Genomic DNA, 24,125 nt, shown 5'->3' with positions numbered 1-24,125 from the left:
TTCTCACTGAGACTATCTAACCCATTTATATTTAGTGTCTTATAACAACTTCCTTCCATTTGTATTTAAATTTGAAGTAGAAATCAGGAAGCCGTGCACGTCAGCATTAAAATGATGATGCAAGAAAAATATTCAAGATGTGAGTGTGATGCTTATTTTTGACAGATACAATGGAATTTCTAGTGGAGGATTTAATCGACATAGAATTTTCCAGGAAAATAAAGGCAGGAATTGGAAAAATGTTCTCAGGGAATACTGGTAAGGGACAGTCATCTAAACAAACCTTGTCAGTGATGGTATCCTAGATTCCACGATCCAAAGTAGAGTTATGGTGGGTAGCTAAATGGGATTATATAGAAAAGGATAGAAAGAAAAGGGAGGCTGCCAGGAAAAGAATGAGTTAAAAGAATGAGTTAATGAGGGCAAATGGGATGTGGTGTTCTGTACCTAGCCCAGAACAGGCCAGATTACCTCACCTAGACGACTTTTCGTTAGTGTAGATGGCCCTGCCCAACTCAGCCCTAAGGGAATCCATATTTACCCTAAGGGAGAAGGGAGGTGGAGTTCATTTTAATTGATCCTTCATTGTTATATGAACCTAAGTTGGAAAGGGAAGGAAATGCAATGTGTATCACAAAGAATTTAATCAAGTACTTTCTATCTCTAGTTAAGGGTGAGGTAGTCAAAGCCTTCTGACTCACCCCTGCTCTTTTGTTTCTTGGAGCTGAAGGGCAGGTACCAGTTCTGCCAAAGATGAAATCAAGTGGAAATTTGAGAGGAAAGGTCACGTGGAGCTGGGAAGCAGTGGACCCAGCACAATACCTCCTCCCACCCCCTGGGAAAGGAACCCTCAACACAAGTTGTCAGGCAACAACTCTTAACTACATTCTAAAAATATTGATGTAAAATTTAATCTCCATTTTTAGAAGAAAACAATGAAAAAAGGCATAGATGTGCATACTGCTACAAGAACAACCTCTCACACCCTAAGGGGCTAGCCTAATCTTTGGATGGCTGGAATTCTAAGTGCTCTAAAATTAACTCTTTAAAAGTCTTTGAATCTAAAGCTGTCTCTGTTCCATAAATTAAAGCTGGTGATTTCCCGGGAAAGCGAAGGGGCCTGGTGGAAGGCATCAGTTGCTCCATGGGGTTGGATTACAGGTCGGAACGAATTTGGGGTTCACAGAATGCTTTGGATCTGACAGGCATTTAGTGAGACGAACCGTCCTCCACACTCCCAGCTTTTTATCTACTTTGTCAGCGGCATGCAGCTTTCAACGCCGGGCAAGTATTTTCAGAATACATACACCAACCAGAAAGAGCCCTGCAAACCCTCAAAAGTCACCATCTCCCTGCTCTAATAAGCCCGAACTGTAGTACGAGCTAGGGCAGAGGATAAAAGAGGAGGCTAAAGGAAGGAAAGTAGTTTTAGGAAAATGACCAAACATGTTTTTAAAGAAAAAGAGGAAGCCGATCTTTTCAAAATTACTACAGTCCTGCTTTCAGATTGCTCAGTATCTTTTTTTCTCAGTGCAAAATGACTTTGAAAGCTATCCTGCATGACGCGGGTGACTGAGGACGGCAGAGGTCCGCGACTCCCGGGAGAGCTCCGCGGGCAGGGCCTGGGAGCCGCGCCACGTCCAGGTTCTGCAGCTCAGCGGCCCTGTTGCTGACAGCTCTGCGCCGCGCCGACCCACTGCACCCGCTCCAGGCCGGCTGCCAGCCCCGCAGCGCCCGTCCGGAAATGGACTCTGGGCAGGCTTCCCGCACGCTCCGGCCACCGGACCTTGCCCGGGCGGGAGGGTTCCCAGGGCACAGCCCGAGCCACGACTTACTACGAGACGGCGACTCGCTTCGCGGGAACAGCGCGCGCTCCGGAGTGGCCTCGGCCTCACCCCTCGGGCCTGGGCCTCGCTGCGCCCCCAGCCAGGGCCGAGGTGCCCTAGCTCACGACATCAGGCAGCGGGCAGGCGACCCAGGACTTCGCACCCGCTCCTCTCCGCCTCCTCCTTCCTCCCCCGCAGCCGCCCTTCTGCAGCCTCAGGCGATCTGAAGGTGAAACTGCTTTATCCAAGGCCGTTTTCTGAGCGAGCGGCTCAAGTAGTAAAAACAGACCCGAGGAGGAAAGTCGGCCTCCTGGCTGGACTCTGAATGGCTTTCACCGGGTGTCCTCGGCTCCAAATGGCTCTCTGGTCGGTCATTTCCATTCTGTGCTCAGGCCCAGAGCAGTGAGACATCTGTTTTCCATCAACCGCGAGGCAGAGGCAAATCCTGGATTAGATGTCGCCCGGCGCTCGCAGCATTTTCAGGCCCGGCACGACAGCTAATCCCCGCACAAAGAGCATGAAAACAAACACGCAAGTTGGTGCCCGGTTCCAGAAAGATTTCCCTGTGCGATGACTAAAGGCTCCTGCAGCCAGCCTCCAAGATGGGCCAATCGCAGCACAGGGGGGCAGGAAAAGGGGGTTGGCTCGGTTTTCAGGTCTCCTGAAAACGCATCCTCTTCCCCAGTCCCGTAAACACAAATGCAAACACTGTCCTTTCAGGGGAAGTGAGTTCAGCTTGACGGGGCTGAGAGAGCTGAAATGGGCCGGCCTCCATCATGACAGTTCATTATAAGCAAGCACAGCTCCCGAATGTGAGCGAAGAAAAAAATCTCTGCGTTTCCTTCAAGTGAATGTTAATAAATGAGTCAAGTATGATACAATCAGTCCTGAAAATGATAAGCCATGACTGTCTCTATAGGTCTTTTTACTCCGTAAAAGAAGTTGGAGTAGGGACCCTTCCTTCTCTCTCTCTTTCCTTCCTTCCTTCCTTCCTTCCTCCCTCCCTCCCTCGCTTTCCTTCTTTTCTCCCTCCCTTCCTTCCTCTCTCGCTCCCTCCCTCCTTCCCTTCCTTCCTCCCTCCTTTCCTTCCTTGCTCTTTCTTTCCTTCCTTCCTCCTTCCTTCCTCCCTCGCTCCCTCCTTCCTTCTTTCCTCCCTCCCTTCCTCGCTCTTTCCTTCCTTCCTTCCTTGCTCTTTCCTTCCTTTCTTCCTTCCTTCCTCTCTCCCTCCCTTCCTTCCTCCCTTTCTCCCTCTTTCCTTCCTTCCTCGCTCTTTCGTTCTTTCTTTTCTCCCTCTCTCCCTCCCTTCCTTCCTCCCTTGCTCCCTCCCTCCTTCCTTCCTCCTTCCTTTCCTTCCTCTCTCCCTTCTTTCCTCGAGCTTTCCTTCCTTCCTTATTTCCTCCCTCCCTCCCTTCCTCGCTCTTTCCTTCCTTCTTTTCTTCTTTCCTTCCTCCCTCCATCCTTCCTTCCTTCCTCCTTCCTTACCTTCCTCCCTTCCTTCATCTGTCACAAGGCTGAGAATACAAAGCTTGAAAAAGCATGAGTCTACTTTCAAGGGCCTTATCTTCTTTGGGGGGCAGGGGGGAAGGTGGGGAGGGACGACCTACAATTTCAAAACACTATAAAATGATAGAAGTGTATGGCCAGAGGGTTATAGGAACATAGAAGCAGGAAACGAAGAAAGGCCTCCCAGAGGAGGCTGCATTTGTTCGGTTTTTTTGTTTGTTTGTTTTGAGACAGGGTCTCGTTCTGTTGTCCAGACTGGAGTGCAGTGTCACGAACATGGCTCACTGCAGCCTTGACTTCCTGGGCTCAAGCGATCTTCACATCTCAGCCTCCCGAGTAATTGGGATTATAGGCACACCACCACACTCGGACATTTCATATAAATGAGATCATATAATATGTGTGGGCTTTTGTGTCTGGCTTCTTTCACTCAGCAAAATTTTTTCAGTTTACTCAGGAATCCACGTAGCATGTGTCAGTAGTTCATGACTTTTTATTGCCAAAGAATGTTATATTATATAAATACACCACATTTTGCTTATCTGTTCAACATTTGATAGACATTTGGATCGTTTCCACTTGTGGCTAGTATAAATAATGCTGCTATGAACATTTGAATGCAAGTTTTTGAGTGGACATATATTTTCATTTCTCTTGGGTATTTACCTAGGAGTGAAATCGCTGGGTCATACACTAATTCTATGTTTAACATTTTGAGGAACTGCCAGACTGTTTTCCAAAGCAGTTACACCATTTTACACTACCACAAGTAATGTATGAGGGTTTCAATTTCTTGGTGGGTGTGAAGTGGTATTTCATTGTGGTTTTGCTTTGCATTTCCCTAATGACAAATAATGTTAAGTATATTTTCATGTGCTTGTTGACCATTTGGGTATCTTCCTTGTAGAAATGCCTACTGAAATGTTTGCCCATTTAAAAAAATGTATTTTTAAAATTAGGGTTAAATATATATAACGAAACTTACTATTTTGTTATATCAAAATGTATATATACTGTGAACAGTACATTTACATTGTGGTACAACCAACACTATTTGCCCATTTTAAATTGTCCTTTTAAACTTGTCTTTTATTGTTGAATTCTCACATTCTGGATGTGAGTTCCTTATCAGATGTGTGCTTTGAAAATATTTGTTCTTATTCTATGGGCTGTCCTTTCACTTTCTTGATGGTGTCCTAATAGTCTTTAATAAATTTCTTTTACTTTCAGACTAACTAGAGTTAGTCTGTTGTCAGAAGCTAAGAACACTCACAGATGCACTGTGTCCTGTTAAATGCCATCCTTTTCTATAACAACCTGTCTCTTATCATATCTTCTATCCAATATTGCCTTAGAACTTTGATTTTTTTTTTCCTAAAGCTTTTCTCATTCTATCTGAATCCCACCTACGTCTTATATTTACTGGGCACAGACTCAAAGCATCAGCAGTCACCACCAACACAATTATGAGCAGTTACCAGTGGCCTTCCTATTTATTTCCCACTTCTAACCCAATTCTGGCTCAAAACCCTGCAGTCAAGGGCAATGACCTCCCCATCTCTTGACTCCTTTTACACTGTTCCTCCCTTTCCTCAATTACATTGCCATAGCCACATGGGATCTTATGGGATCAACGTCCTATTTAATCTCTGGATCATCATTAGTGCCCAGGACAAGGCTTTGCAAAATCCTGGATTACAATAAATGTGTATTAAATGGAAATGAATCTTGTGCTCTATTTCCTTCATTTTATTTTATTTTACTCATTTTATTTATTTTTATTTTTTCGAGACAGGATCTGGCTCTGTCACCGAAGCTAGGGTGCAGTGGCACAACCTCGGCTCACTGCAACCTCTGCCTCCCAAGCTCAAGCCATCCTCCCACCTCAGCCTGCCGAGTAGCTGGGACCAGAGGCATGTGCCACCTCACCTGGCTAATTTTTATATTTTTCAGGGAGACAGGGTCTTACTTTGTTTCCCAGGCTGGTCTTGAACTCCTGAGCTCAAGTGATCCACCCATCTTGGCCTCCTAAAGTGTTGAGTTACAGGCGTAAGCTACCGTTCTAGGCCCATTTTTAAAATTCTAAAATAATATTTATGCAGTCCTTGATTTTAAACTTTTCTCTCAATGGCCACATGTGGAAGATGAGGGCCTGAAACTGGGTTTCAGGGCAAATCTGTGGTGTTCAATTTAGGAATGAAAAGGTGGAATTCTTTTGGGAAATAATTTTTAGAAGTTTGTGAGATGGTGAAAGAAGGTAGGGCTTCACAGATAAAGTTCTCAGGACCCATAAAGGCACTAAGTAGCAGTATTTGGGGCATCAGAAGTCTAAGGTGAATTCATTTCCTGGTAGATTTTTTTCTGGCGGATCGGGCTTTATGACTGCCACTCCTCAACAGTTGGGTCTACTTCTTGCATGGCACTCTGAAACTTTGGATTCCAGACTAACTGAAATGCACCTCTTTGAAATAGCTGGAAAGAGCCAGTTTCATTCTGTCATAAGATCAACCAATGTTTACTGAGCACACACCTTATGTAAAACACTACCCTGGGCACACAGAGATATGAGATTCGTTTCCTATAGTAAGGAGTTGGATGACTAATGGGTGCTATGGTTAAGATAAACACAATTAACTATAATCCAAAGCAGAATGGGGGGTCAGGACAAGGACAATCATCTGTAATCCAAAGCAAAGCAGGGTGTTTTACTCTGCATAATAGAGGCATAAAGAACTGTTTTGAGAATTCAGGGAAGAAGTAATCACCTTTTTTTTTTCTTTGAGTAGTAGAAAAGGCTTCATGGAGAAGGTAGGGAAGGAGAACTAGTCTTTTGCCTAAAAATTTACGATTTCTACACCACAATCCTTACTCTTCAGTAACTCCCTTACTAGTTGGGAAGAAAGTCATACACACAAGTGGCTACAACTCAAGACCATACATGAAAAGACTCATTTGGAAGGGTCACAGAAAAATGAGAGAGCACTTCCTAAAGTCCAGGAAATACTATATGGAAAGGGTAGACTTGGAGACTTGACTTGGGACCTAAAAGATGGAAAGGATTTATTAAAATGCATGTTTTTGATAAAAGGCAATTAAATATTCTAGAAAATTTGGAAAACCCATAAAAGTATAAAGAATAAAATAGGTCGGGCACAGTGGCTCACACCTGAATCCCAGCACTTTGGGAGACCAAGGTGGGAGGATCACTTGAGCTCAAGAATTGGAGGCCACCCTGGGCAACGTAGAGAGACCCTGTCTCTACAAAAAGAATAAAATAATTAGCTGAGTGTGGTGGTGCATGCCTGTAGTCCCTGCTACTCGGGAGGCTGAGGTGGGTAGATTGCTTGAGCCCAGGCGCAAAAGTCTGCAGTGAGCTGTGATTGCACCACTGCACTCCAGCCTGGGTGACAGAGCAAGACATAAAATAGAAATCATTTACAGATCCACTGCCTACAGATAAATCCATTGCCAGACATACAATATGCTTGATAAATATTTGCAATTGAATAGGTGAATAAATTATATTACCATTTATAGTCTCTATTTTTTCTTGTACACAACTGCTTTTTACAAAGGTGGTACCAATTTACATTCTCATTAGCAATGCATGAAATTAAGATACACATATTCACCAGCAGTGTTATTTTTAAATATTTGTGAATGATAGGAAGAAAATAATAACTTCCTTCTGAAATTTAGATTTCTGGGATCATTGGTGATGTTGAACATTTTACATATGATCATTAACCATTACTATTTCCTTTAAATTGCCTATTCATGATCTTTGTACATTTTTCTTTGGAGAACTTGGAGAAAATCTGAAATTTTCTCAATCTTGGTTCCCCTGTGGCTATGACTGTGTGAACATCCTGCCATGGTAAGTGTGATTTACTTTCTAAAAATACATTCTTATCCTTATTCTCTGTCTCTCCCTGCTCTCCGACATAGCCTCTAAACACAGCCAACTGCTTCATCTGGTGATCAATCAAAGAAATCATGATTTGTTGCAACACTGGAAGGACATCTTGGTGGTGTGAGAATTACTGAGAGGCAGTATGTTCAGATTGTCAAGCATCACTGAGTCACCATGACTCTCTTTTTTAAGTGCTGGTTTTAGAACTTAACTTCCTCCTATGCTGTAAAATTAAACTTCACAGCAATTCTTGCACTGACTCCCTCAGTTTCAACTGACCTGCACCTTCTTGCCTTTGAAGTGTCTGTTCCTGCTGAGTCTGGGGTGGCCTTTTCTTCATCTTCCCCTGTCCAAATCTTGCCCGTTCCTGATGAAGTTCAACTGGTACCCATGGATGAGAATGACCTCTGCCTCTGAATCCCATATATTTTGTATTTCAGTGACAGCACTTCCAGCCTCCTGGATACTTGGGTTATCTGTACATGTACAGATATCTCATCTGCTTATTACCCTGTATATTCCTTGGAGAGTTGATGTCTTCTTTATGTCTAGGGTCCCATAATTCAATTGGCAGAAACCCCAAAACATTTTACAAATTAAAAAATAAAATCATGTCATTTAACAGAAACATGAGCAGAAAAAAAGAGCCACTTTGAAAGGAAAATCAAAGCTTAATTTTCAGTTGTATTGACTGTGCTCATGGTAAGATGTTGGGGAGAAATAAAAGTTCATCTAAACAAAGTTCATCTAAATCAAAGAACTCACAGAATCTCATTGCTGTGGCCTGAATGTGTGCCCCCAACTTCGTATGTTGAAACTTAACTGCCAATGTGATAGTATTAAGAGGTTGGTGCCTTTAGGAAGTGTTTAGATCATGAGGGCTCCCCTTTCATGAATGGATTAATGCCTTTATAAAACGACTTGAGGGAACTAGCAAGCCCTTTTGTCCTTCCATCCCCTTCGCAATGTAAAGACGCTCACGGCACCACCTTGGAATCAGAGAGCAGCCCTCAGCAGACATCAAACCTCCTGGTGCCTTGCTCTTGAACTTTCCAGCCTCCAGAACTAAAAATAAATTTCTATTGTCTATAAATTCGCCAGCCTCAGGCATTTTGTTATAGTAGCACAAATGGACTTGGACATTCATCTTGAGAACTTCTGGGGATAGAAACTAAGGGAAGAATTGAGAGACATGCCTCCTTTTGTCAAAAGAATGTACAAGCTGCCCTCTTATTCTGTAGCCCTTTAAACCCTCTGCAGGAGAGGAACAGAATATCATGAAAGTTGCAACTGGAGTCTAGGGACTAAGAAAGTGAACTGGGACAAACAATTAATTTTAGATTGAACACAGAGTCAGCACAGGAAAGTAAGTACTAAAATAATATTTAAAAATAGCTGGGAAATTGACAAGGAAATTGCTACTGGCTTCCATTAGAGTAAGAGCATACTTTCTTGTAATATTTTCTTGAAATGATGATACATTGATCTTCTTTGACTAATCCATTAGCATAGAAAGATGTTTCTTAGTCTCCAGGGATGCTTACTCAATAGAGGCTCCAGGTCACATTACAGAACCATACACTGCTTCAAACCAAATATTAAGAAAGAGCACATGACAAAGCCAAGACAGAAAGAGAACAACTCTCTTTGGAGTCTTGGTGATTTTTCTCAATTGCTTGCCAAAAATCCCACTCATCATAAATCTGCTTATTTTTAATATGTGTCAGGCTTTTGAAGTTTCCAGCTAAAAACCTCATTTGCATAAACCAGCAACAAAAAAATAAAAACAGGCAAAAAAGTTTTTTGAACTGTATTGCTTGGGACTAGTGTGACTGAATGTTTAATTCTCAAATTACAGATGAAAAAACAAATAAAAGGAACCATGAAAGAGTTTCTTTTGAAATCTTCTATCCAAAGTGTGAAAAAAATATGATAATTGATTTATTTTCTTATTCTTTATATTAATCATATATTTCAATGCCTGTTTTTAATTTCCAAAAGGCTATATTCCATATGGAGGGGTGTTATTTAAGAAACCTTTTTTCTTGCAAACCCCCATATGTTGAAATTTTTAATAAATATAATTTAAAAACAGAGAAGTTCACAAATCCTAAGGCAACAGCTCAACGGAATATCACAAAGGGATGGTAACAGGGTAAAAACACCATCCAGAACAAGAATTGGGATATTTCAAACACTCCAGATGCACCCCTCCCTAATGTAGTTTTGAGCTTGATTTTTTTTTATAGAAATATTATAAATGGCAGCAAGTGCCCAGATCAGCTCACAAAAACCAGAAAATGTACTTGGACTCTAGCAAAATGGCACCACATCAACATCAATGTTTCCATGGGGAAATGCATTTTCAGCTCTGAACAGTGATCCCAGGGGGCGTGCCCCAGACTCATGATCCTTGAACCCCAAGGGTTTCCAATGTAGGGATTCTTGGTGGGTGGGCCTATGTGGAGGAGAGGAGGAGGTATGTCTAGATCTCAGTAATCAGTTCCCAGTCTACATCGGCTTCAGGGTCTAAACAAGAGAAAGTGGCACTTTAGCCAGGCATATGCCAGGTATACTGACTTAGGAAAAAGATGCCAGTTAGGGGTTCTAGTGAGGCACTGAAGTGTATGTTTGAGTTAGTGTGATTTGCAAGTTGCATCTGCCTGTATAATAGACATTCAAGAGAATTAAGAAATGTACATTTAGGGAACCAGTGTGGGTGAAGAATGCTAAGTGAGTCTAGTATACAATCGTTGCTTCTGTTGCAATGACTGATCGTTGTAGATTTTCTCTTTAACACCTGATTCCAATTAAAAGCAAGCATTCTAATGTTAATAGCTTAACGTTGAAAAAAGAACCTACTACAGCAATTTTATTGTGTTCTCTAGTAGTTTCCAAAATCCTCAGAAAATAAAAAACACCTAGTATGCTTGTCAAAACACAGATTTAAGGCTCCAACCCAGACCTCCTAAATCAGAACTTACCTAGGGGAAGCCTGATTATTTATGATGATCTAGCTAACAACACCTCTTGGTATTTCTTATCATCAGGAAAGTACAAGAAACACTGGCTTGGTCTAAGAAATATGAAAGAGGCATGTGTTCAGTCAAAAGTGCAATATAAACCTTAGTTGCTGTTGTCGTTATTCATAATGATGAAAATGATGTGGAACGCTGAGAGGCTGCTTTGGACAAAAGTTTTCCGTAGGGTAAACAGTTCTGGTTCCAAATTTTCTTTATTGTTTCTTTTGTTCCAAGATTCTGAGTTACAAAAAGCAATTTTACAGATACCTGATACTGTCTTCAGCGTATTAGATAGTTCCTCTTAAATAAAACTTGTATTTTAAAATGGACAGAAAAGAGTTTGACCCTCTTAATCTCTTAAATCCAAGCTCTCCTCAACACTATGCAGGTTATTGGAGGCTATGCTGGTCAGGTTTTACTGCCCAGGGACTTAGAGGGGCATCTCCATTTATCAGTGGCTTATCTAACTTTTAGAGTCCTTGATCAATTACACAGTGCTCATGGAAATGCAAATGAGCATGATCAACCAGTGTTATTGAAAAGCACTTTTGTAAGATGTATCAAAAACCTTTTAAATGTTTATATCTTATGCTCTAGTAATTTCACTTTAAAAATCTTTCTTGAGGCACAATCAGAGGTGTGGTCACAGATATTGTCTAGACACTATCATAAGAGTACCAGCTCTGGGTTTCAATGCCAGCCCATCCACTTTTTTTTTTTCTTTTTTCCTCACTATGTCTTATGGTGCTAAGCTGCCACTTTCTAATTGTGCAATCTGGAACAAAATATGTAGCCAACTGTCCTGTGCCTCATTTCCCTCTTCTGTTAAATGGTAATAATAGTAGGTTTGTTACAAAGATTAAATTCGTTAAATAGTAATAATAGTAGGATTTGCCAGGCACAGTGGTTCACACCTGTAATCCCAGCACTTTGGGAGGCCGAGGCGGGTGGATCACCTGAGGTCAGGAGTTCGAGACCAGCTGGCTAACATGGTGAAACCCGTCTCTACTAAAAATACAAAAGACAGCCAGGCATGGTGGCATGCACCTGTAATCCCAGCTACTTGGGAGGCTGAGGCAGGAGAATTGCTTGAACTTGGGAGGCAGAGGTTGCAGTGAGCCAAAATCGTGCCACTGCACTCCAGCCTGGGTGACAGAGCGAGACTCTGTCTCAAAAAATAAATAAATAAATAAAAAATAATAGTGGGATTGCTACAAAGATTAAATTAATTAAGATGCATAAAGAACTTGAAACAGAGCCCATCACATTGTTAGCGATTCAACAAATGTTAACTATTATAAGCTATTATTGCAAAAACATTCATTGCTGTATTATTTGTGATAGAAAAAAATTGAAACAAGTTAAAAGAACAGAAATAGAAGCATGAGGACATATTTTTGCACATTCATGCGAAAGAATATAATGTACCCTGGAGGCATCACATAATGGTTAAAAACACAGGCTCTGGAACCTGAATGCTGGCCTGCCCCTGACCAGCTGTGCGGCTTGGGACAATTTTCTCAACAATCTGAGCCTCAGTTTCCTCACCTGAAAATGGAGAAGTAATAGTGGGCTGACTGGCTCATACACATAAAGCACTTAGAACAGTTCCTGGCACACAGTCATTGCTTCATCAGTTAGTCTCTCCACTTACAGTCAAGTTGGTAGCCTGGCAGACCGGTGATATCTCATGCACACAAAGCTTCCCAGGCAGTAGCTGTGAAAGTACATGCCCTGGTAGGAGATGAACTGAACAAAGCCTAAATTTCCCTTTGTATGAATAGACAAAATGACTGATGCAAGCCCAGGCCTGGGGGCTACGTGCACAACCACTATGCAAAGGAACTGGAAAGAGTTGTTTCACTGCAGTACCAGAACAGACTGCTTTGATTAACAGAAAAAAGAAAAGGGAATAAAGAAGACAGGCCCCCAAACAAAACCACCCACCAAAGCCACAAACAAGACTTGGCAAGAGAAAGGAGCTGAAAAGGCTTTCCTAAATCTCCAGTCTGCATCCACCTCTTTTCTTTTTCTTTCTTTTTCTTTTTTTCCTAGAGACAGAGTCTCACTTCGTTGCCCAGGCTGGAGTGCAGTGGTGCAATCACAGCTCACTGCCTTGAACTCTCAGGCTCAAGTAATTCTCTCTCCTCAGCCTCCTGAATAGCTGGGACCACAGGCATACACCACCACAAGTGCAGCTTTCTTACATGGAAATATTGCGTAATGGTGAAGTCTGGGCTTTTAGTGTACTCATCATCTGAGTAATGTACATTATACCCAATAGGCAATATTTCATCCTTTATCCCCTTCCATCTTCCCACCTTTTGGAGCCTCCAGTGCCTATTATTCCACTCTCTACGTCCACATATACCCACTGTGTACCTCCCACTTATAACTGAGAACATGCAGTTTTTGGCTTTCTGTTTCTGACTCATTTCACTTAGGATAATGGCCTCCAGGTTCATCCATGCTGCTGCCAAAGGCATGATTTCATTCTTTTTATGGCTGAGTAGTATTCCATGGTGTATATGTACCACACTTTAATCATCATCTGTTGACAGACACTTAGCTTGATGACTTTGCTAAAGGACAGCTTTATTTCTCATAAGGGTTGAAGCCTGCAGAGAGGCCATTCTGACAGGCTGGGAAATGTAGCCTACTGCCAGAAGCTAGAAGCAAGCACTTCCTCCTCACTCTGAGTTTTTGAAAGACTAAGGGAAAGAGAATAGAGAAGGGATATTTCCATCTACCGGGGAAAAGATGTGCAGTAACAAACCATCTTGGGAGACAGCCTTCTCACAGATTTAGAAAAGTATATTTAAATTTTGATGAACCTTTTCAAGTATTAAAGTTTGAGTTACAAGCACAAGAGAGGATAAAACAAATCCAAGCAGAGATTCAAACTGTCATACAAGAATTTGTAGGCTGGGTGAGGTGGTTCATGCCTGTAATCCAGCACTTTGGGAGGCCCAGGTGGGCAGATTATTTGGGCCCAGGAGTTCAGAGACTAGTCCAGGCAACATGGTAAAATCCCATATCTACAAAAAAACAAAAAATAATTAGCCAGGCATGGTGGTGCATGCCTGTAGTCCCAGGTACTTGGGAGGCTAAGGTGGGAGAATCACCTGTCTGGGAGGTGAAGGCTGCAGTGAGCCATGATTGCACCACTGCACTCCAACCTGGGCAACAGTGTGCAACCCTGTCTCAAAAAAAAGGAAAAAGAAAAAACAAAAAAGCAAGCAGGCAAGCAAAAACAAACAAACAAATGAACTAAGATCTGCTCCCATGTTGCCCCACCTTGCTCCTAAAGGTTGGATGTGGTTTCTTTTATCAAGGAGCAGGTTTACAACCAGCCTCGGAAGCCTGGAAGGTATTGAGATGTTTCTCTGACCCAGTAACCCCAATTCCTAGAAAGGACAGGGATCAGCAGTCACTACACTCTTCTTCCACCCAGCCCTGTCCAGAGCTGACCTCAGGTTACCTCACTGTCAGCAGCACCCCCTTCCCCAAGGAACCTGCCCCCAAAACCACACCTGGAAGCTTGAGACACCACCAGGTCGGTGTGCAGATGGCCACTATGGATTCCTGGTGAGCATGGCTTGTGAGAAAAAAAGGCAGCCTCATATTGGAAGCCTGTGTTTCCTGAATGCCCCTGGACAGTGATGAGGAGGGGTGGGTAGGCTGCCATTGCCCCATCCCCTGTCTCCTCCCAGCCCTCCAGTAACAGCTCAGACAATGGTGCCCTGCATGTCTGGGTTTACTGCATGTGTTGAGTGTGGGAAGAGAGCTGCTTTTTTCAGATCTTGTCACTATCTTTCCTTGTCACAGTTCCAACAAGGCTTCTGGGGCTTCTAGGGTCACTGCTGCCTTATGGGGTCTTTTCATTTTCTTTTTGTAATGGCCAGCATTAATATTTATGCTGTGCCTCCAGTATGTCCAGAACACACAGAGTGTCCAGGAAACACAAGAGCTAGCTTCACTGAAGGTGTATTTAAATGGGCCACATTTCTAAGAAATCACTGATTGCTGCTGTTTCGTTAAAAATGCTCTCAAGAAAATAGAATCATCCAGTGAAGAGCACAAATCAAGAATCAAATATTTTGAGAGCTCTAGTTCCTTCCTTTTGGTCCCCAGTGGAATAACCTGCATGTCAGTGAGCTATTAAAAGGATTTGCCTCCATTTGGCATTCCTGGAAATGCAATTATTGCCCGGTTGCCTGTGAAACATTTGGGGACCCATGAAAAAGATGGCCTTGCAGATTTCACAGGACTTTTGCTGCGAAAGAGACTCCTCAGCAACATTTTGCTTGATGTCCCTACATTTAAAATTAAGTCACCCAGGCCAGGCACGATGGATCACACCTGAAACCCATTACTTTGGGAGGTCAAGGCAGGCAGATCACCTGAGGTCAGGAGTTTGAGACCGGCCTGGCCAACGTGGCAAAACCCTGTCTCTACTAAAAATACAAAAATTAGCCATGCGTGGTGGCAGGTGTCTGTAATCCCAGCTACTTGGGAGGCTGAGGCAGAAGAATCGCTTGAACCTGGGAGGTGAAAGTTGCAGTGAGCAGAGATCTTGCCACTGCTCTCCAGCCTGGGTGACAGAGTGAGACTCCATCTCAAAAAAATATATATATATATATATATTAAATCACCCAATGTGGCAACTAGGAATATCTTGGAAAACTATATGGATTTGGAAGTATCTTGAAAAGCACAAATGCTCTTTATGGTGCATGATTCTGAGATCAGGTTACAGCTTCAAAGTTCAGTTGAAACTCTATTTTATTCTCCTGCAAAGAGTGAGAGAAGTCATATGGAGGAAAAAAACCCATCCTTGGAAGGTCTCTGGTGGGATATACTTAACTACTTACCATATGAAAGAACACACATTGAAAAGTGCCAGACCAGGTTTAGAGTGAGGCTTTGAGGGTGCTACAGATTTAAATGTCTTCCTCCCACACACTAAGGAATAAATCTCATTTTTCAAGTTGGTAACGTTCGTGAAGTCAGACACTGACCCTTTGTCTCCCACGGTTTCTAGAGTCAATAGTTTGAGGAATTTCATTGAAGTTCTATTTGCATAACAGTTGCAAAATGTGAAGTGTGCCATTCCCTCAGTTCCAACTTGTTAAGTACGGTACTCGAAGGCACAGGTGGACAGTGGGCAAATACACCTGGTAGTTGAAGACCTATATATCAGGAAATGCTCCCTTAAAAAGCTGAGCAGGACTGGAGGTGTGATAAGGGATCTTGTTCCCAGCAGGTGTCTTGAGGTGAGACTATGCATATCTAAACAACTCCCAGGGCCCCTCTAGGGAGTGCAATTCCAGTTGAGTTTTCTGATTCATCTTCCATCTTTTATGGGGGTGGGTCCCTTGAACATATCGGAGTGATTAAACAGCATGCTAATAAGTGTGGGAGGTGGTGTGAGTGTCCCTTGTTTGAAAATTTAAGTAGATTTAAAAATTCTCAAATGCAAGGGATTATGAATGTAAACCACATTGGTGTTCCATTACTCTAGTTAGGGAGGCATTGGGTGCACCAAGGTCACCAGGCTCCCTGCTCCTTACGTGCCTTCAGGGGCCTGTCCACCATTTTTCCTGATTCCGCTGTGTTAGATCTTTGGCTGCTGGACCTCAGTTTTCCCAGGGTTTTTCATAAAATGGGCCTGGTGAAGAAATGACTCCAGTCTTGTCAAATCTTAGGAAGAAGGAATTGATGCTGGATCTTCTAAACGAACACATTTCTTTGTGTGTGTGGATATGGTTCTCAGTACCCACCCACCGCTCCAGATGTGCTCCCAGTTCCAGACCTTGCTTTGCAGGCTCACACTTTTGTAATGTACGGAAATTGTAAATGTTCTCTGCTTGGAATCCTCTGGAGCATCATCTAGAAACCTCCATCAGGATGGATACGGTGTTCCATCTGGGAGGGAAAAGGAACGACCCCATGCCAAGCACTATGGAGGGCAGTCTACATGTTCTAGCTTTCCATTCTCATCATAGCCCGATAAGGCAGACAATATCGTTCCCATTTTCAGGTGAGGAAAACAAGAACTGGAGAGGGTAAGTGACTTGCCCAAGGTCACTAGCAGTCAACCAGCAGACCTGGGACTCAAGTTCAGCTCTGTTTGACCTATGTTCTGGTCTTGACACATCTATGGGATATTATATTTTCCATACAATTTACTATGAAAATTTTAGATAATGACAAATTTTACATAAATGAGTTTTAGATTTATTTATTAAATAATAAAATTATTTATTACAATTTTAGATAAAGATAAATTTATCTAAAATTGTGTAATTTCTTTGTGTAAGAAATTACACAAATTTCTTCTTGTGTAAAGTAACCAACTTGAATGTATCATTACCTCCTGTGAAAATAAAAAGTGTACTTTCCTTTTGAGACGAGGTCTTGCCCAGGCTGGAGTGGACTGGCACAATCATAGCTCACTGCAGCTTCCACCTCCCAGGCTCAAGTGATCCTACCGCCTCAGCCTCCTGAGTAGCTGAGACCACAGGTGTGTACCACCATGCCCAGCTAATTTTTATTTTTATTTTTTAGAGACAAAGTCTCACTGTGTTGCCCAGGCTGGTCTTGAACTTTCGGCCTCAAGCGATCCTTCCACCTTGGCCTCCCAAAGTGCTGGCATTACAGGGTGCACCACTGCACCTGGCCAGAAGTGAACTTTTCAAACCACACACAAGACCCATCTATTATTCCTGGATGAGCCTTCAACATGGATAAGCATGATCAGCAAGGAGCTCAAGGGTGATTTCAAACCATGTTTAACTTACGACTCATGAGTTCCTCCGGGGAGATTTCTGTCAGATCTAAAGTCATAGATAGAAGCTAGAATGGACTTTGAAGATCATGCCTCAGGACAGATAGAAAACCGTGACCCTGAGGGACTCCCTTTTCCAGAGCCACCTGCTGGCCAGTCCCGGATGGAGACCAGAACGCTGATGTCCAGCCCGCCCTTCTTTCCACTGCACTGCATTCTCTTAGCATTTCCTTTATCCAATGTCACCACTAAATCAGAGAGACATTTGGTAAACTTAGACGGTATTTAGGACTGTTGTTAGATGCTGGTAGCAGTCATAATAAAGTAATTAATGTTCACGGAATATTTGCTGTGCACTGAGTGCTGTATAAGGAACTGTGATGCATGACCACATTTAAACCTCACAATCATCCAGTGAAACAGATTGTCATCCCATTCTTTGGCTGAAGGAATACAGACTTAGGGAGATTTGGTAACTTGCCCAATAACATATAAGTAAAACAATGAAAGTGAGGCTGGACTCCAGGTTCGTCTGAATCAAAGCTCTTGCTCTTAACCCCTTGTTTTTAAACCTGTGTTCTTTGGCTTCTGCCTCTGTGTGTCGTCTGTCCCCCATCGGCCACTGCACCGCATAGGCCTACCAGTGTGGCTGGCCCTTCCTGGGATTTAGCGAATTTTACAGATAAGGGAACTGGGGCACAGAGAGGTTAGGGAACTTGCACAGAGTTCCACAGTGAGTAAGTGACCTGAAGTGTGAATCATGAGGAAGGTGTGATATTGTGATTTATAATAAGAAATATATATTTGGTCTTGTCTCTGCTTCCTGGCATATAGTTCTTAAAATCCTTGCAATTGGCTGGGCATGGGGGCATGCACCTGTAATCCCAGCACTTTGGTAGGCTGAGGCGGGAGGATCTGGAGGATCGCTTGAGCCCAAGGGGTCAAGGCTGCAGTGAACCGTGATCATGCCACTGCACTCCAGCCTGGGTGACAGAGCAAGACCCTGTCTCAAATTTAAAAAAGAAAGACAGAAAGAAAACCCCTTGGAATGTACAAAGTGAAAAAGAGCCTTTTTGTATGCTAATGAGATGATTGACAACTGAGGGCTCCCGGATTGCCTCTGGAGGGGGCAGGTTGCCAGGGGAACCAAGCAAGTGATTAGAGAGTTGGAACTTTCAGCCCCTTTCTCCCTACTCCACCCATACACACCCCCGACCCTGTTTCCAGGGAGCAAAGAGGGGCAGGAGGTTGACTCAACCACCGATGGCCAATGGTTTGATCAATCATGCCTTTGTAATGAGGCCTCCATAAAAACCCAAAGGAGCGGGTCTGGAGGGCTTCTGGATAGCTGAACACATGGAGACGCTGGGAGAGTGGCACCCGGAGAGGACATGAAAGCTCCAAGACCCTCCCTAGCCATCTCTTCACCTGGCTTTATGTATTCATTCAACTGTATCCTTTGTAATATCCTTTATAATAAACTGGTAAATGGAATTAAGTGTCTCCCTGAGTTCCGTGAGCTATGCTAACAAAACAGTGACCCCAAGAAGTCAATCTCTGACTTACAGCACAAAGTCAGACAAAGTTACACAGCTTGTAATCTACCTGAGGAAGGATCGTGAGAACTTCTCATGGATAGCCAGCTAGTCAGAAGCACAAGTGACAACCTTCAGCCTGCAACTGGCCTCTGAGGTCGGGGCAGCCTGGTAGGACTGAGCCCTTAAACCTCAGGGTCTGTACTCACTGCAGTTAGTGTCAGAATTGAGTTAAACTGTGGGACACCTAGTTAGGTGGGAAGGTGAGAATGCATTGACCTGACCAAATGGGATTTGTGAGGCCTGCGGTGGGCCTGGAGGGTGAATGATGCACACCTGTCCTTTCCCTTTGGGGCCTCCACCCCACCTGGGAGAGTCAAAAGTTCACTGGCAGAGTCAGAATTTCCATTCCTTGTCAGGACCTCCTCGTGGGGTGACTCATCCCTCTCCAGGGCTCTAGGACCGCTCCAGGAGAACCTGGCCTCACTTAGAGACTGCCTGTTTTCACACAATGGGTTCAAGCATTTATGTTGCTTGGCATCAAGTTCATTTGAAAAACACCCTTTGTATTCTGACTTAATACCTCCAGGATCCGCAAACAGCATGGTGGCTTTAAACAAGGTGTACCTAGATAATAGATACAAGTTGTGGGAATTTGGAGAGGTGGGGAGACTTTCAAAGCATTAAATGTATTAAAGTCCCATGGTTCACCTCTAGCTTTATCTAAAAATTAAACCTCACCTTTTCATTTTATCAGGCTCCTGTCGATAACAAACACAAACCGCAAGTTCACTGACTCCACACCACGGGGCTCACCAGAAACTTATCTGATCAAAGCTGCCATAGGTGATTCTTTTCTTCAGCAGGAGGAGGAGGAGGAGGACTTTCTAAAGCAACTCCCAGGACTCGAGATGTTGTAGCCCCCTCCCCACCTTACAGGTCGTAATGACAGCACAACCCTTTCCTTGCCCTTTGCGCACCCTGTGAGCTACGACAGGTGCCTCACTGAGCACCGAATGGGCCAGCCAAGAGATAAAGCAGGCACCAAAGACCGGTGCCTGAGTGGTTTTCCACCCTCACCCATTCACACCCCGGAAACCAGCAAGCACCCCGAGGTGTGGCTGGCTGAGCCCACATCAGGCTTCACCCCCGACTCACATGGCGTCCCCAGGCTCTGCTGACTTCTCACTTGGGTAGTCAAGGACAAACGCTCTGTTCACCTGGGGCTATTTCTTCATTCCACAGCCCCACGGCAGAGGGACATAGTACCCTTTGAGCACTTTTATGGGGCAGTAAAACTTTAGTCTCCTGTCTGCTCTAAACTGTTCCCACATTTCTGAATAGACCTATTTATAACATGCAAGACTACTACAGTTTGCCCTTTGAAAATACTAGCAGATACTAGGTCCTTTCAAATGGGGTCGACTGAGTTACATCGGCTAGCAGCTGGCTTACAGAAACCCCGGAGAGGCCCAGCTAAGCTCCTGACTGTGACTACCTATGTTAGGAAATAAAACAGCATTTGAGTCTCACAACATCACTGGAACTGGCCTTATGCTTTGCCACATTCATGTTGCTTTGGTGTCAAATCCAGCTGTGTCTCTCCCTCGATTTTTTGCTTCCTTACTCCCTTCCTGCCTGGATTAACAGAGCTCACTGTGAGCTTTGTCAGCAAATCCCAGTCTTTTCCTTCCCTCTTCTGCAGGGAAAAAATTAAAACCAGGAAAAAGTAGCAACTCAATCACAACTTGTTTCTCCCAGCCCCGGATTAACCAGCTGGCCCAGAAAAAGAATTATAACACATTGAGAAGCGTCCTTACCTGCGTTCCATAACGGCCACTCCTGTGTATCGAAGACCAGAGCCAGCCTCCTCCAATCTGGGGACTCAGCTCCCCGCAGCCCGCAGACAATTGGGCCCATTATAGTCATCAAGCTGCCGAGTTAAAGGGTAGCCCTTACTAAAATATAAACAGCTAGTCAGCACAAGCCAAAGGGGCGGGGCTGCAGTATCAGGGGACAATGAGAGCCAATGATCAGCCTCTTTGGGCTCTGTTTGCTTAAGATATTGTGTTTCATTCCGAAGTAGGGGAGACGGGAGTGAGAAACACTGAAGAGTAAGGGCTGAGTTATCATCTTTACAGCCCCCAGTAGGAAAAGCGTCCAAGTTGAAAAGTTTAAATCACTGCCCAAAAAAGACCAATTTCAGGAAAGTGTTTGTAGACTGCACACATAATAATATGTATTTTTAAAGCCACAGATATTTATGTTGCATTAGCTATCTGTTGTCTTCCGGGGTTAATAAATGTGGTATTCATGAGGTCAACGGGAGTTTTTCAACCAAAGAACAAAGGCCAAGAAAGTTAGTTTGATGACATGCTTATTTTATTGAATATACTATCTGATCAGGAGCACTCACCTCATCTACAGAGCAAACACTTGTTTGATTGGCACATCTTTATTTTATTTATTTATTTATTTATTTATTGAGATGGAGTCTCGCTCTGTTGCCCAGGCCGGAGTGCAGTGGCACAATCTCGGCTCACTGCAACTGTAGCCTCCTGGGTTCAAGTGATTCTCCTGCCTCAGCCTCCTGAGTAGCTGGAATTACAGGAATGCACCACCACGCCTGGTGAATTTTTGTATTTTTAGTAGAGACGGGGTTTCGCCATGTTGGCCAGGTGGGTCTTGAACTCCTGGCTTCAAGTGATCCGCCCGCCTTGGCCTCCCAAAGTGCTGGGATTACAGGAGTGTGCCACTGCGCCTTGTCTACTATTTTTTTTTTTTTTTTTTTTTTGAGACAGAGTCTTGCTGTGTTTACCAGGCTGGAGTGCAGTGGTGTGATCTCAGCTCACTGCAAGATTGGTACATCTTTAGAACCCAGAGATATGGACTTATTGTATGCCCAAGTCAGCAAAATGGCTCACATTTGATGTGTTTATGTTCTTCTTCGTGTGTGTGTGTGTGTGTGTGTGTGTGTGTGTGTGTAGAGAGATGTGGGTCTCACTATATCACCCAAGGTGGAGTGCAGTGGCTATTCACAAGCACAATCATTGTGCACTGTAGCCTCAAACTCCTGGGCTCAGGTCATCCTCCTGCCTCGCCTCCCTAGTAGCTGGGATTACAGGCTTGCACCTATAATCATGCCAGACCATGAGCATTTCATTTGATCAAACATATCAGAAGTTCAGTATATTTGGAAGAAGGCAGGAGAGCCGTGGCTTCTTTCTGTCTCCCAAACTTAACTAAATTCCACTCTTTTTTTTTTTTTTTTTTTTTTGAGACGGAGTCTCGCTCTGTCGCCAGGCTTGAGTGCAGTGGCACAATCTTGGCTCACTGCAACCTCCACCTCCCAGGTTCAAGTGATTGTTGTGCCTCAGCTTCCTGAGTAGCTGGGACTACAGATGCGCACCACCACGACCAGCTAATTTTTGTATTTTTAGTAGAGACAGGGTTTCATCATGTTGGCCAGGCTGGTCTCAGTCTCTTGACCTCGTGATCTGCCCACCTCGGCCTCCCAAAGTGCTGGGATTACAGGTGTGAGCCACCGCGCCCGGCCTTAAATTCCCCTTTTAAAGCTACTACAGCAGCTTAACCTTCCAATGCCCTTTGATAATAACCAAGAACCAGAAAGTAAACTGTAGGGCTTTTTTTCCTTATATAATTTCTTTTTTTTTTTTTTTTTTTTGAGACAGAGTCTCGCTCTGTCACCCAGGCTGGAGTGCAGTGGCGTGATCTCGGCTCACTGCAAGCTCCGCCTCTCGGGTTCAGGCCATTCTCCTGCCTCAGACTCCCGAGTAGTTGGGACTACAGGCGCATGCCGCCATGCCCGGCTAATTTTATTTATTTATTTATTTATTTTTTAGTAGAGTTGGGTTTCAGCCAGCATGGCTGGATCTCCTGACCTCGTGATCTGCCCGCCTTGGCCTCCCAAAGTGCTGGGATTACAGGCATGAGCCACCGCGGCTGGCCTCCTTATATCATTTCTAAATAATACACTGAAGTAAAAATAAAGTTAAGAGTTGTTTGGTTGATTGTGTGGCATTGCATAAATTATAGGCATACAAACTGTGAAAAGTACAGTCATTACATTTGAAATAGTTTCATCATTTATAAAGTGATATAGTAGTTATCAAAATGAACACAGTAGTTGTCAAAATGAATTATCAGAGAAAAATGTTGAAATGTATTTATTTTCTGCAAACTTTTTCTCAAGCCCTTCTGATATGATTATAAAAATAATAATCCCCAAATGCCATCCTTTCTAATCTATCTTAGTTTCAAAATGTTTATGATTCTGTCACTGGTGTTTAATTTGTATTAAAGTAAAATTCCTCCATAACCTTTTCTAAATGATGTATGAGGCTCCTTCTGGCCCTTGTATCCTTCTAATTATTTCAAAAGAGCTGTTACATCCATACTTTCACAATTTTGACTTTAAGGTACAGGTTACCTTCCTGAAATAATCTAGTTTTCTTCTAAGGTGTGTGAACCCAGAAAACCTGAGACAGCTCTCAATTAACCTAGAAAGTTTATTTTTCCAAGGTTGAGGACACGCCCGTGACATAGGCTTCACAAGTGTTAGGATCCTGTCATTTTAAAAAGCTTCAGGACACCATGAGCAGCCAAAGGAAAAAAATCGATAAATTGGACTTCGTTAAAATTTTAAATTTTTTCTTTCTTTTTTTCTTTCTTTAGAGACAAAGTCCTACTCTGTCACCCAGGCTGGAGTGCAGTGGCCAGATCATAGCTTCATAGCTCACTGCAGCTTTTACCTCCCATCCTCAAGCTATCTTCCTGCTTCGGCCTCCCTAGTGCTCAGAAACCACAGCACATAACCAAAATTAAAACCTTTTGTGCTTCAAAAGACATTATCAAGAAAGTGAAAAGACAACCTATAGAATGGGAGAAAATATTTGCAAATAATATATCTGATAAGGTTCTAGTATCCAGGATATATTTTTAAAACTCCTTCAATTCAACAACAAAAAGACAAACAACCCAACCTAAAGATGGGCAAGGTCTTAAATAGATATTTCTCTAAGAATAATACATAAATGTCCAACAAACACATGAAAAGATGCTCAACATTAGTCATTAGGGAAGTGCAAATCAAAAACACATTGAGGCTGGGCACGGTGGCTCACGCCTGTAATCCCAGCACTTTGGGAGGCCGAGTTGGGTGGATCATCTGAGGTCAAAAGTTCGAGACCAGTCTGGCCAACATGGCAAAATTCTGTCTCTACTAAAAATACAAAAATTAGCCAGGCGTGGTGGTGCATGCCTGTAATCCCAGCTACTTGGTAGGTTGAGGAAGGAGAATTGCTTGAACCCAGGAGGTGGAGGTTGCAGTGAGCTGACATCATGCCACTGCACTCCAGCCTGGGCAATGGAGCAAGACTATGTCTCAGAAGAAAAAAAACCCAAAAAACCAAATGAGACCAGGTGTGGTGGCTCATACCTGTAATCCCAGGAATTTGGGAGGCTAAGGCAGGAGGATCACTTGAGCCCAGGAGTTAGAGATTAGCCTGGGGAACA

The 24,125-nt window shown here is 43.4% G+C and overlaps 1 protein-coding gene across 5 annotated transcripts in view; it reads right to left on the bottom strand.

The window, feature by feature from the left end:
• TRIM2 (tripartite motif containing 2) overlaps nt 1–24,125 on the bottom strand; it is a 187,252-nt gene that overhangs the window by 114,597 nt on the left and 48,530 nt on the right. The window contains exon 1 of one of the 5 annotated variants that reach the window (XM_055385097.2): nt 20,411–20,520. The exons of 1 other annotated variant lie outside the window; for it this stretch is intronic. The gene's annotated coding sequence lies outside the window, so the exon portion shown is untranslated. Of the gene's footprint in view, nt 1–1,835; nt 2,612–20,410; nt 20,521–24,125 lie in introns of those variants that run through there. 3 more of the 5 variants (XM_019025644.4, XM_055385100.2, XM_063705607.1) reach the window with 3 other exon arrangements.

This window comes from Gorilla gorilla, chromosome 3 (genome assembly GCF_029281585.2).
Source record: "Gorilla gorilla gorilla isolate KB3781 chromosome 3, NHGRI_mGorGor1-v2.1_pri, whole genome shotgun sequence".
NCBI lineage: Eukaryota > Metazoa > Chordata > Mammalia > Primates > Hominidae > Gorilla > Gorilla gorilla.
Note: the sequence above shows the minus strand (reverse complement) of the source record. Positions and strands in the feature narration are given on the sequence as shown.